Here is a 12,442-nt window from a genome sequence, read left to right on the forward strand (position 1 = left end):
AAACAAGAAGAGACTAGGGCACTACAATAGTAACTTAATTAGAACTCTCCAAGATATCTCATTAAATTTCTTCAGAGAAGAATTCTCTCATATTTTCTCTTATAATGTACAAAAAATGCTTAGCACACACAAAAAAGTACTAAATAAATGGCAGGTATAATTAACGCCCTAAACCACCATCAACCATTCTGCTTTGGTTTGAATGTATCCCCCAAAGTTCATGTGTTGGAAATTTAATCTCCAACACAACAGTGTTAAAAGGTAAGACCTTTAAAAGGTGATAAGGTCATGAGGGCTCTGCTCTCATGAATGAATGAAGGTCATTATTACAGGAGTGGGTTTGTTATCAAAGCGAGTTTGCTCCCACATTTGCCCACATGTGCATACCATGTGATGCCTTCCACCATGTTATGATGTAGCAGGAAGGCCCTCACCACATATGGCTCCCTGACCTTGGACTTCCCAGCCTCCAGAACCGTGAACCAAATAAATTTCTGTTCACTATAAATTACCCAGTCTCAAGTATTCTGTTATAGAAGCACAAAATGAACTAAAACACATATTAAAATGTTTCAGATTCAGGGGCAAACACTCTATTACTGAAATAACAAAAAGCTGAGAAGGTGACAGACTGAGTTTGAAATATTTAGAGAGTCAACCATGGTGGCAGCTGGAAGGTCTAAGAACGCCAAGAACAAGATAAAATTTGGGAGGAAAACTTGGGGTAAAGTACCAAGACAATTCAACTGGGAAAGAATAACCAACAAATGGTGCTCAAACAACTAAATATCCACATGTAAAAGAATGAAACTGGATCCCCACCTCATACCATACACAAAACTAACCTGAAATGAACCACTGACCTAGGTATAAGAATTAAGGCTACTAAACTCTTGAAAGGAAAAATGGTTACAAGATTTTGACCTTGGAGTAGGCAAAGATTTTTGAGATAGGATACCAAAAGCTCAAGTGAAGAAAAAAGAGATAAGCTAGATGATATCAAAATTCAAAACCACTGTGCTGTAAGTGACAGCAGCAAGAAAGTAAAAAGACAACCTATGGAATGGGAGGAGATACGTGCACAACATATACCTGATAAAGGATTTGCACTTAGAGTATATTAAGAACTCCTACAAGTCAATAATAAAATGACAACTCAACTTAAAAACAGGCAAAGGATTTGAATATATATTCCTTTCAAAGATATATGTAAATGGACGATAATCACATGAAGAGATGTTCAACATCATCTGTCATCAGGAAAATGTTAAGTGAAAATCACAATGAGATACTACTTGATACCCATCAGGACAGCTAGAATAAAAATGACTGACAATAACAATAGTTGGTTAGGACATGAAGAAACTGGAGCCCTCAGACATTGTTGGTGGGAAGGCACAATGGTACAGTCACTTTAGAATATAGTCTGGCATTTTTCCAAATCATTAAACATATTCTTACCATATGATTTGGCAATTTTACTCCCAATTACATACCCAAGAGAAATGAGAACATATAGTCACACAAAAATTCCTACATGAATGCTCATAGCATCATTACTCATAGTAACCAAAAAGTGGAAACAACCCAAATGTCCACCAATTGATAAATGAACAAACAAGATGCAGTGTATATATACCTCTCCATACTAAAATATTATTTGGCTATAAAAAGTAATGAAATATTGGCCGGGCGCGGTGGCTCAAGCCTGTAATCCCAGCACTTTGGGAGGCCGAGACGGGCGGATCACGAGGTCAGGAGATCGAGACCATCCTGGCTAACACGGTGAAACCCCGTCTCTACTAAAAATACAAAAAAACTAGCCGGGCGAGGTGGCGGGCGCCTGTAGTCCCAGCTACTCCGGAGGCTGAGGCAGGAGAATGGCGTAAACTCACGGGCAGAGCTTGCAGTAAGCTGAGATCCGGCCACTGCACTCCAGCCCAGGCAACAGAGCAAGACTCCGTCTCAAAAAAAAAAAAAAAAAAAAAAAAAAAAAGTAATGAAATATTAATATATGCTACAACATAGGCGAACCCTGAAAGCATCATGTTAAGTAAAAGAAGCCAATCACAAGACTGTAATACTTCATGATTCCATTTATATAAAATGTTCAGAATAGAAAAATCTATGGAAACAAAACAGATTAGTGGTTGCCAGGGATGGTGGGGAGTGGGGATTGAAGAGGGACTGCTAATAGGTACTAAATTTCATTTAGTTTGATAAAAATGTTCTAAACTTAGATTGTGGCTATGGTTGCACACCATGATATAATTCTAGAAGCCACTGAGATGTTTTTTAAAAGGTTGGCTAATTCTCAGAGAAAAGAAAAAAGCTGAGGCAACTTTTATAGCCATACTTTCTCCCATGAAAGTCTTCTTACAGAACTTTTCTGTGGAAGAGTGTTTGGGACTTCGCATTTTATAATAAGCAGCAAGTTCATTCTAAAACAGGGCCCACATACTCTGGTTTCTCTTCAGATCTTATAAACCTTTTGCCTTTTACCAAAACAGGGCCCATATAATTTAAACATTGGGGTTTTTGGAAAAAAAATAAAATAAAAGAGATCATTCATTCTGAGAAAATACAAAGAGTATTTGAGAACAATCTCTGGTGTGTTCTATGGTCCTATGACTAACTACATGATCTTCCAATTAGAAGTAGGAAGTAACAAGCAGTAATAAAAGTAATCATTATTATTTACACAACAATTACTAAGTCTTTCTATGTCAGGTTCTGCAACCATTCTCTTATTTAATCTCATCAAAAAACCTTACTCAAAATTGAAGTCCACATTGGTTATAGTATACTATGCAATGTACTATTATATAGTAATTAAAACATCATTTTCTGGGTATGATACCAAAAGCAAGCACTAGCAACAACAACAACAACAACAAAACATGCAAGTTAAATCTCATTAAAATGTTGTCTCAAAGGACACTATCAACAGAGTAAAAAGGCACAGAATTAGAGAAAATATTTGCAAATCATATATACAATAGGAGACTGATATCTAGAATATATTTTTAAAACTCCTACAACTAAACAATAAAAGCAAACAACTGAATATTAAAATGGGCAAAAGACTCAAATAGATATTTTTCCAAAGATACACAAATGGCCAATAAACACATGAAAGGATCCGCAACAGCACTAGTCACCAAAGAAATGCAAATCAAAACCATAACGAGATATCACTTCATAAACATTAGGATGGCTATTTTCAAAAACCAAAAAGTCACGTGGATGTAGAGAAACTAAAACCTTTGTGCACTGCTGGTGGGAATGTAAAACGGTACAGCCGCTGTGGAAAATGACATTGCGCTTCCCCAGAAAAAAGCAAAGCATAAAATTACCGTATCATCTAACAATTCCACTTCTAGGTATGTACCTATAAAAGGTAAAAGCAGGAACTCAGACAGGTATCTGTGCATCTATGTTCACAGCAGCAGTATTCAGAATAGCCAAACGATGAAGCAACCTGTTTCCACTGACAAACGGATCCACAAAATACTTTTATCTGAGGAACGTAAGTCCTTTTAAATGATCTGGCCCAGAAAGGCATTCAAATGTGACAGCAATCACATCCTACTTCCCTCCTTTGAGCTAGGATAAATATTTATCTATTGAAACTGCTTTATACTGCCACAAATAACTAGAAAATCACCTAATAATGCTACACCACACATTATAACCAACTCCCTGCATCTCAACAATGTTAGTCAATCATAACCAACGTTATATCTAAAACTAGTGAGAATTCTTGACAGACAACTTAGTATCATCCCACTCCATGTCCCCTTTATTTAATGCCTGACTCTCCCAGGCAACTGTTCTCATTTTGGCTCAAGTAAACTCTTTGAATATTATTTTGTGCTTGAGCCTCTTCCTTTTAGGTCGATGGTATGTACACACATACAATGAAATATTATTGCATCTTAACAATTAAGGAAGTTTTGATACACGCTACACAACATGAGCGAACTTCGAAGACATACTGAAAGAAAACCAGTTTCAAAAGACAAAATTCCATGATGCCTCCTATATGAGGTTCTTACAGCAGTCAAATTCATAGAGACACAAAGTAGAATGGTGTTTGCCAGGTACTAGGAGAAGGGGATAATGGGAAGTTAGTGTTTAATGTGTAAGGAGTTTTTTCTGGGAAAGATTAAGTTCTACAGATGGATGGTGGTGATACAACAATGTGAATATACTTCATGCCACAAAACTGTACACTTAGAACTGTTAAAATGATAAATTTTATGTTATATATTTTTACTACAATAAAGTTTATTTTATAACCCTTTCATATCACACTAAGATATATTAATGACAGGAAATAGCAGGATATGTATGCAGTAGAATCAACTGGTACTCTTCCTCAGTAGGTACAAGGTAATCGAAACAATTCAGTGAGTCTGGAATATTAAAAGATAGTCTTTTCCTCCTGAGTAACAGAACTGTGACTGACAGTAAGTGATTCTTGTAATTACATCAGGATTGCAAGAGTGCAAAAATGTAAATGCTTTTTGGCACAATAGAGGTGGGTCCAGTGGGCTTCACATAAACTCTATTCACATATAATGAAGACAATAAGCTAAGAAAAAAAATCATTTTCTTCTTGAGTTGTGTTACTTTACAGGTGACTTAGGAAAGCTTGATCACAGGTCTCATTGATAGAGAGGCTGTACAGAACTGGAGCACTCATGTTTTTTGTTTCTTTTGCTTTTTGGTTTTTGTTTTTTTTTTCAGGAGACAGGGGTCCTGCTATGGTTGCCTAGCATGGCCTCAACTCCTGGGCTCAGGCAATCTTCCCAACTTAGCCTCCCAAGTAGCTGAGACTATAGGCACACACCATGTCTGGTTTTGATGCACTGACTTTTATCTTCATTCACTGGCCTAGCAACCCCATCTTTCCAGAGCCTAACAATAACTGGGTAGAGAAGAAAGGTAACTAATCAGAGGAGAGCCTCATGGCCCCTTCTGCAGAGGCACAGTTCAAATGGCAAAATACAAGTATGATTTGAAGAGGAGTATCTCCTCTTGTGGAGAACATGCTGGGCATGATGTCATCAAACTGAATGATGTCAAGAAGGGGCATGGTGTGGCATACAGGCATGATCTGTCTCCAACATTCTCTTTAGCTTCATCTCCTGTCTCTCTTCCCTGTGTTTTCTCAGCTTGCCTTCTTGCTATTCCTGAACACATTAAGTGTGGTCCCATTTGAGGGACACTGCACCTCTTTCTGCCTGAAACATTCTTTTCTTTGCTGTTCTCATAATTCTCCCTCTCTTATCTCATTCAGTTTTCCTCTCAAATGTCAGGTCATCAGAGGTATTCCCAATGACCCTATCTAATATAGGCTCTCCTCCGTCAAGCTTTATTCCCTTACACTGCTTCGTTTTTCTGCGGACTAATTACAATCTTAAATAATTTATTGCCTATCTCCTATCACCAGAATGTAAACTCATAGGGCAAGGGTGACATCTGTCTCACTCATCACTGTATTACTAGTGCTTACAATAGGGCCATACAAGCAACAAATAAATACTTGAAAGAATATGGACGGGACAAGAGAAGAGTGTAATGGAGAGAAGATCAGCAAGTATCCAGAAAGCTCACTCCTCTTCCCAGAGGCCTATCTCTAGAAGGCCTAGTCAGAGGCCTAACTCTACAGGTGCTTCCTCCACTTGGAGTCTTAAGAAAACAGTTGGTAGCTAGAACTGTTCTTTTTTCACCTCAGTATCCTTCTAAGAGTTACCTGATTCTTCAGCAAAGAATTCTAACTATATTGTAGTTCAAAGGATTTGATGAGAGGAAAGCTGAAAAGGCAGGATGGGTGAGGAAAGAATGTGTTTAGTTAGCCTAATGTGAGAGTTTTATATAACAAGAAGTTGGAAGGGGACTGGGCCCTCTAGATGGTAACAGCTCAGAACCCCCTTGAATTATAAACAGCAGTGACAAAATCCATAATCCCCAGGTACAAAGAAGACTCTAAGTACTAAAGGCAAGAATGAACTCTTCACTTTCAAACAAAAATAAGCGAAGATTTCCCTTTAGAATGAAAAAGACAAGGACACTGATAACCTCAGGTTACATAGGTAAGTTTAATTTTATACAAAAGATATACACACATTTCTTAAAACATGCAAATTATTAATGTGCTATTAACATATATTGCGTTTTTTAAATTTTAACAATAGAGTGGCTGAACATTAACATACTCAGTTACCTTAAAGCCACAATGTTTAATAAATCCACCATCAGCTTCAAAGCATTTATTTGTGTTATTAATGTCTAAAAGGTATATCCTATTCACTGGGACATTCTGAAAGGAAAATAAAACTGGGGAAATACACTAAGTGTTAATAATTACCTGTGTGTGGTAAAATCAAGAATGACCTTAAGTGGCCTTAATACTTAATTTTACACATAGTCACAAAAAAGAAAGTTACTTAAAATTGAAAACAACTTTGCTAAAGAATATAATATAGGTACGTTATGTAAGGCCTTCTTTTAGAAAAGCCATGAAATGACCTATAACATTGTACTGTCTATAACACTTACCTCAAAACTAAAAATCATTTTAACTTTGAACACTTTATTTCCTCCTTTACAATTAAATATTCAAAAGGTTTAACCTTAATTTTAAAAGTAAGTTTTCAGCATACTTCATATAAAACTGTGATCGTATCAGCATTTGGGTTTTCGAGGACACTTTGATATAAGGAAAACCTGAAATTAAGACCTATTGTGACACATGTTCAGTATTGCATATTACAAGGAACCATTCCTGATATTAACAACCTCAGAAGCAATCTAAAATTACAGAAAACTGATACATATTAAAAGCTAATAAAGAGGGAATAGTGGTGATAGACATGTTAATTAGCTTGATTTACCCATTTCACAATATATACATATACGAAAAAGGAAAGTACACTGTAAATATGTGTAATTTTTTTGTCATCTGTACCTTAACAAAAAAATTTTTTTTTTAACTTTTTGAGACTGAGTCTCCTCTGGCACCCAGGCTGGAGTGCAATGGTGCAATCTCAGCTCGCTGCAGCCTCAACCTCCGGAGCTCAAGCAATCCGCTCACCTCAGTCACCTAAGTAGCTAGGACTATAGTTGTGTGCTAATATGACTCGCTAATTTTTGTATTTTTTGCATAGAGACAGGGTTTTGCCACGTTGCCTAGGCTGGTCTTGAACTCCAGAGCTCAAATGATCCTCCCACCTAGGCCTCCCAACATGCTGGGATTACAGGCATGATCCACCATGCCTGGCCATAAAAATAAATTTTTTTTTAAAAGTTTAGAAGAGGAAATAGCAGACCCTTGTTTGCCTCCCACCATCTACTCCTTTCTTTAATCTTACCAACAGAATATCCATTTCATTCCCGTTTTCACTCTCATCTTCAGCTCCAATCCAAGGTTAGATCTTGATTAGGGTAAGCTATTAATATTATTGGTCTTGGGTGGGTCTAAGCAGAATGAAGAAAAAGACGCAGTCCAGGACTGCAGAAACAGATAGTTGTCTCTTTCTGAATTGAACTGATTACCACCAATTTCAAGGAGAAAAACAGGCTTTGGAAATAGTAATTTTGTGATGAGTAAAGCAGAGAAAGAAAAAGAAATTGGATCTACAATAAAGTCATCGACTTGTTGAATCATTTAAGTTTGGAATCAGTCTACTACTCTGCACTTCCTATCATGTACCTAACATAGTTCTTTCTAAGCATTTGAGTCAGGCTACATAAAACCAAATTTATGTAGACAAATGCATTATAACTGATATGGAAGGAAATCAAATCGTATGGAATTTTCTTCTTAACAAAAAGCTGAAATGCCATGTGTTAATACGTGTTAACACCCTCATACTCAGCAGTGTTGATAATTCTATCTTGATCACAGACTTAAGTTTAATTATCCCATCTGCCACAATGTCTTAATAGTGACTAAAAAAAGACATCAGTGAACATGGATGGATCTTTTAAGGGACATTTTAAAAGAAAAAATAAGTTATCTATACTTTCAATACTTTGTATTTTATGTTAAAATTTTAAAAGAAAATGGGAAAGAAGAATCTTAGAGTTTCTCCTAAGGCTTGCATTTGGTTAACAGTTTAATTAAATATAGTTTATTAAAAAATTGAGGCAACTCATATAGGTTAACTTGAAAATTTTCCGGCTTGTACTTCATATATGTGTGGTGTGTACGTACACATGCATATATACACACAGTATTTTATATCTGCAGAAACAACTAAGATAATCCGCACAAAAGAAAGACATTTCCACTTTATAAAAGTAATTCACAGGCCAGGCATGGTGGCTCAGATCTTTATCCCAGCACTTGGGGAGGCCAAAGTTGGAGGACTGCTTGAGGCCAGGAGGTTAAGACCAGCCTAAGCAACCTAGTGAGACCTTTTCTCTATAAAAAAAAATTTTTAAAGTAATTCACCAGAGGATACATTATGGAATCATAACCCAAGAGATTTTTTTGTTTGATAGCTATGTAAAAATATATTTGGTTTATAAGATATGTCTCATTAGTTATTTACAGTAATGCACAAATACTGTCAGGCAAGTATTAAAAGACTACAGGTTACTGTTGCCAAGTCGCGGAAGCTAAGCATCAACTTAAAAAGACAAACGAAGAAAAACATTTGAATTTGTGCAGTCATAGACCAAGGATATAGAAGGCAAAAACAAAAAGGGAGGCATTCTGAGTACAGACTTGAATTTTTTTTTTTTTTTTTTTTTTTTTTGAGACAGAGTCTCGCTCTGTCACCCAGGCTGGAATGCAATGGCACGATCTCGGCTCACTGTAGCCTCTACCTCCCCAGGTTCAAGCAATTCTCCTACCTCAGCCTCCCGAGTAGCTCCAATTATAGGCGTGTGCTACCATGCCTGGCTAATTTTTGTATTTTTAGTAGAGACGGGGTTTCACCATGTTGGCCAGACTGGTCTTGAACTCCTGACCTCAGGCGATCCTCCTGCCTCAGCCTCCCAAAGTGCTGAGATTACAGGCATGAGCCAAGGCACCTAGCCCACACTTGAATTCGTAATGTCTAACTCTAGCAGAATGAACCAAAACTTCCGTTTAGCAAAACAGGTGTGTGACTTCATATTTCTCACATATAACAGCTTGGAGCCACAATCGAATCTAACAATCTATTACAGCATGAAATGGAAATGTGCACTGTTAAAAGGGCGGAGATGAATATATAAGTTGTTATATTACGAGGGAGATAAATGAGGAATGAAAATGCAATGCAGTAGGATAAACTTGTTGGCAAAGGGTTAAACATCTTTCAAATTGCTTAGTATTAAACCATTACTGTTGGACTCAAACCTCAGCATCCTGCCAGCATATGGAATCGTTAGCTCAGTCACATCCCTAGATATTGTTTAATAAATTAAACTCAAAATTTTTATTCATATTGGACATACACTTCTTAGAGACCTCTTAAAACAGAAACAGCTGAGTAACAGGTATTCCATCATTACTTTTATGCTAAAGGCAGAAATTCGTAAAACCTCTAGTTAGTGAAGGACTACATTTTAGAAGGCAGATGGAAACTCAGGAAGTCAATTCTAATCCAAACTCTATCCCAAGCTAGGAGATTCTAAATAAATGCATTTAGCAAAGAGTTAGTTTTCTGTGTTCAAGCCTCAGTGTTGACTGCTAAGAATGACACAAATATATCTAAAATCTGATACGTTCCTTCAAGTATTCTATAGGATGGCTGCCACAAGGAATACAGGCTGTGAACGAGAATATTGTGCCATAACAAAGATAAAAAATAAAATCCTAAAAACCAAGAGGAGCCTTTGAGCAAGATCAAAGGCTTCACAGACTGTTTAGGTGACGTTTGTGCTGGGCCTAGAACAAGGGGTTGAATTTGTACACGTGGCAATGGAAAGGAAGGACGTTCCAGGCAGCAAGAATAGAATGACGCCCTACACAGACACTTTCAACTCATGTTCCCTTCCATAGTCTGCTCCTGCTATGTAGAAGCTCCTGGGGTTCTTCCAACAGGCGCTCTCTTCAGGGTTTTTGCATTTGCTGCTCCTTCTACCTGGGATGCTCTTCCCCCAGATATCTGCAAGGCTGCCTTTCTTACCTCCTTCAAGTCTTTGCTCAAATGCCACCTTCTCAGTGAGAACTTACCAGACTACCCTATTTTAAACTGTCATCCTCTCAGTCTCTAAGACTCTTCTGTGCTTTATTTTTTTTCCACAGCACTTAATATTATCTGGCATGCTATAATATAGCCTACTCCTTAATAGCTCTATGTTTCTCACACAAGGGCGAAAGTTATCTGTTCATCTTCAGATTTTAAAACTGTTTCTGCATATGGTAGGCATGAATTAAACATCCGTTGACAAACTGATGGAATGAATGAATGAAAAGAAATAACTGCCCTCAAAAAGGTCATGGTCTAGTGGAGGAAGCAAATATATAAACAAATAATCTTAAATTATTCCCGAAAGACAAAAAAACACACTCGGCAAAACCCAACTTACAGAAACCTAATACACAGAAACAACTTCTCATACTCCACTTATACATGGCCAGTGACCACCAGATTCTTCTTTATATATCTTCTAGCTCTCTGCCCTCAGTGGCACTGTCACTCATACAACGGCCAAAAATGCCACCAGAGCTGCCACTGCTGCCAGAACTGCCTCTTCCCACATTAACCGTCACTGCTACCTAGTGAGTGATGGTAAACAATACTTCTGTTTCCACTTTTGGACAAGGGAAAGGCAGATTCCTGAGTTTCTAAATTAAATGCATTTTTCAGTAGATAGTTACATTCTACACTACACGAATAGTATATACACTGATTATATGGATTAGCCAGGAAACCCACTGTTTTGAATATTGCTTAAGTTTACATATGGAAAAATAATTTTTTGAATTGTTTTACTATTGCAACATACCTTTTTTACACTGCAAATGGATGACACTGGCAAAATGGTTATGAAAAAGATTCCTTCAATAAAGGCCGGTACTATATTTTAACAAACAGGTAAAGTTAATGGCATTTTTTTCACTCAGGAGGATCAACTAGAATTTAAGCTGGATTACAGAATGATGTAGAATTTTTAAACAGACCATCAGTATTTAAGTTATAGTAAATTAAAACCACACAGGAGTAGCAGAAAATATTCTTTATAGCTAGCAAAAGCAAAACAACTGAAAAAAAAATGAAGAATAAGCTCAAGACTTCTCACTTCAACTAACACCTTCACAGACTGCATTATCATTTTAGGCAAACTGACATTTTCACATTTACTTTGTAATGGCAAGATTGATTTCCATCTGGGACTTATCTGCATAAAAGTGTTAGCCTTGGCACAATTTCAAAATTGAATTGAAAGCTCATTTCTGGCTATAAGCAAAGTGCCACAATACCACACAACAGTTACACCTCACATTAATCCGACCACTGGGAACCCAATTTTATGTGTTTCAGCTAGTGAATTTTGCGCCCAGATGAGCACACACCTCTATAAAACCCTTCCTCGATCATCAATAAATCACTTATCTCTACTACCTTAATGCCTCCTGCACTTGTCCATACTAAACAGTATTCACACATCTAAAAGAGAAGTTCTACAAATGCTACTATTCTTCATAAATAGAAAAAAAACTATAAATGATGGCAAATTCCCATATGTGGAAAAATGCCAAACCAGAAGCTGAAATCGTAACTTTTAGGTATAGAACCACAGTTCCAATCAGTCAACTACAAACGTCGCTGGTTACTTCGAGGGTAAATAATTTGCAGCCAGCTGCTAAAAGGCCTGATAAAAATATTAGGTCCTCACGTATCTTCCTCTTTAATAAGGAGACACCTGAAAGTCACACTGGGCAGTCGGTCACGTATCGAAACATACAGGAGAGAGACTGTACAGAGCGTGCAGTTATCAAACGCAGGAAGCCAAAGTTCCTGCCCTATGAGATGATTACAGTGAAAACCAGTAGCCCATCTGTCCAAAGAACAGAAAGTCCACTTGGAAAGGCTGGGAGTCGGGGGAGGGGGGCGAGAAGAACGAGCTCCGCCCCGTCTTCCTCCTCCCGGGCTAACTGCAGCCGCGGGCGGCACAAGGCAGTCGCGCGGGATTGGCTCTTGGGGCCGGGGCGCAGGGCTCCGGGGCGCGGGTGGGCTGCCGCTGCCCGATCGGCGAGGGCCTCGCCCGCGCAGCCGGGAAGGCAACGCAGCCCACCGACGGGCGGAGGAACCGCCCGGGCAAAGCCACGTCGGTGGCTGACCGCGCGGCAGGGAGGTGGGCACCCCGTCCACACCCACCGGGAGGCTGACAGCCGGCGAGAGCCAGGCGGCCAGGACGGGAGAAGGGCCGCAGCGCGCCGGAGGGGGTCGCTCTGAGGAAGCCGCGCTGGGCGCTGCCCGTCGCCAACGACTCC

At 38.4% G+C, this 12,442-nt stretch overlaps 1 protein-coding gene across 4 annotated transcripts in view; it reads right to left on the reverse strand.

Annotated features, from left to right (window-relative positions):
* AP3S1 (adaptor related protein complex 3 subunit sigma 1) overlaps positions 1-12,442 on the reverse strand; it is a 77,311-nt gene that overhangs the window by 64,276 nt on the left and 593 nt on the right. The gene's annotated exons all lie outside the window — the stretch shown is intronic.

The sequence above is a fragment of the Rhinopithecus bieti genome, unplaced genomic scaffold, assembly GCF_001698545.2.
Source record: "Rhinopithecus bieti isolate Rb0 unplaced genomic scaffold, ASM169854v2 scaffold_18504, whole genome shotgun sequence".
Taxonomy (NCBI): Eukaryota; Metazoa; Chordata; class Mammalia; order Primates; family Cercopithecidae; genus Rhinopithecus; species Rhinopithecus bieti.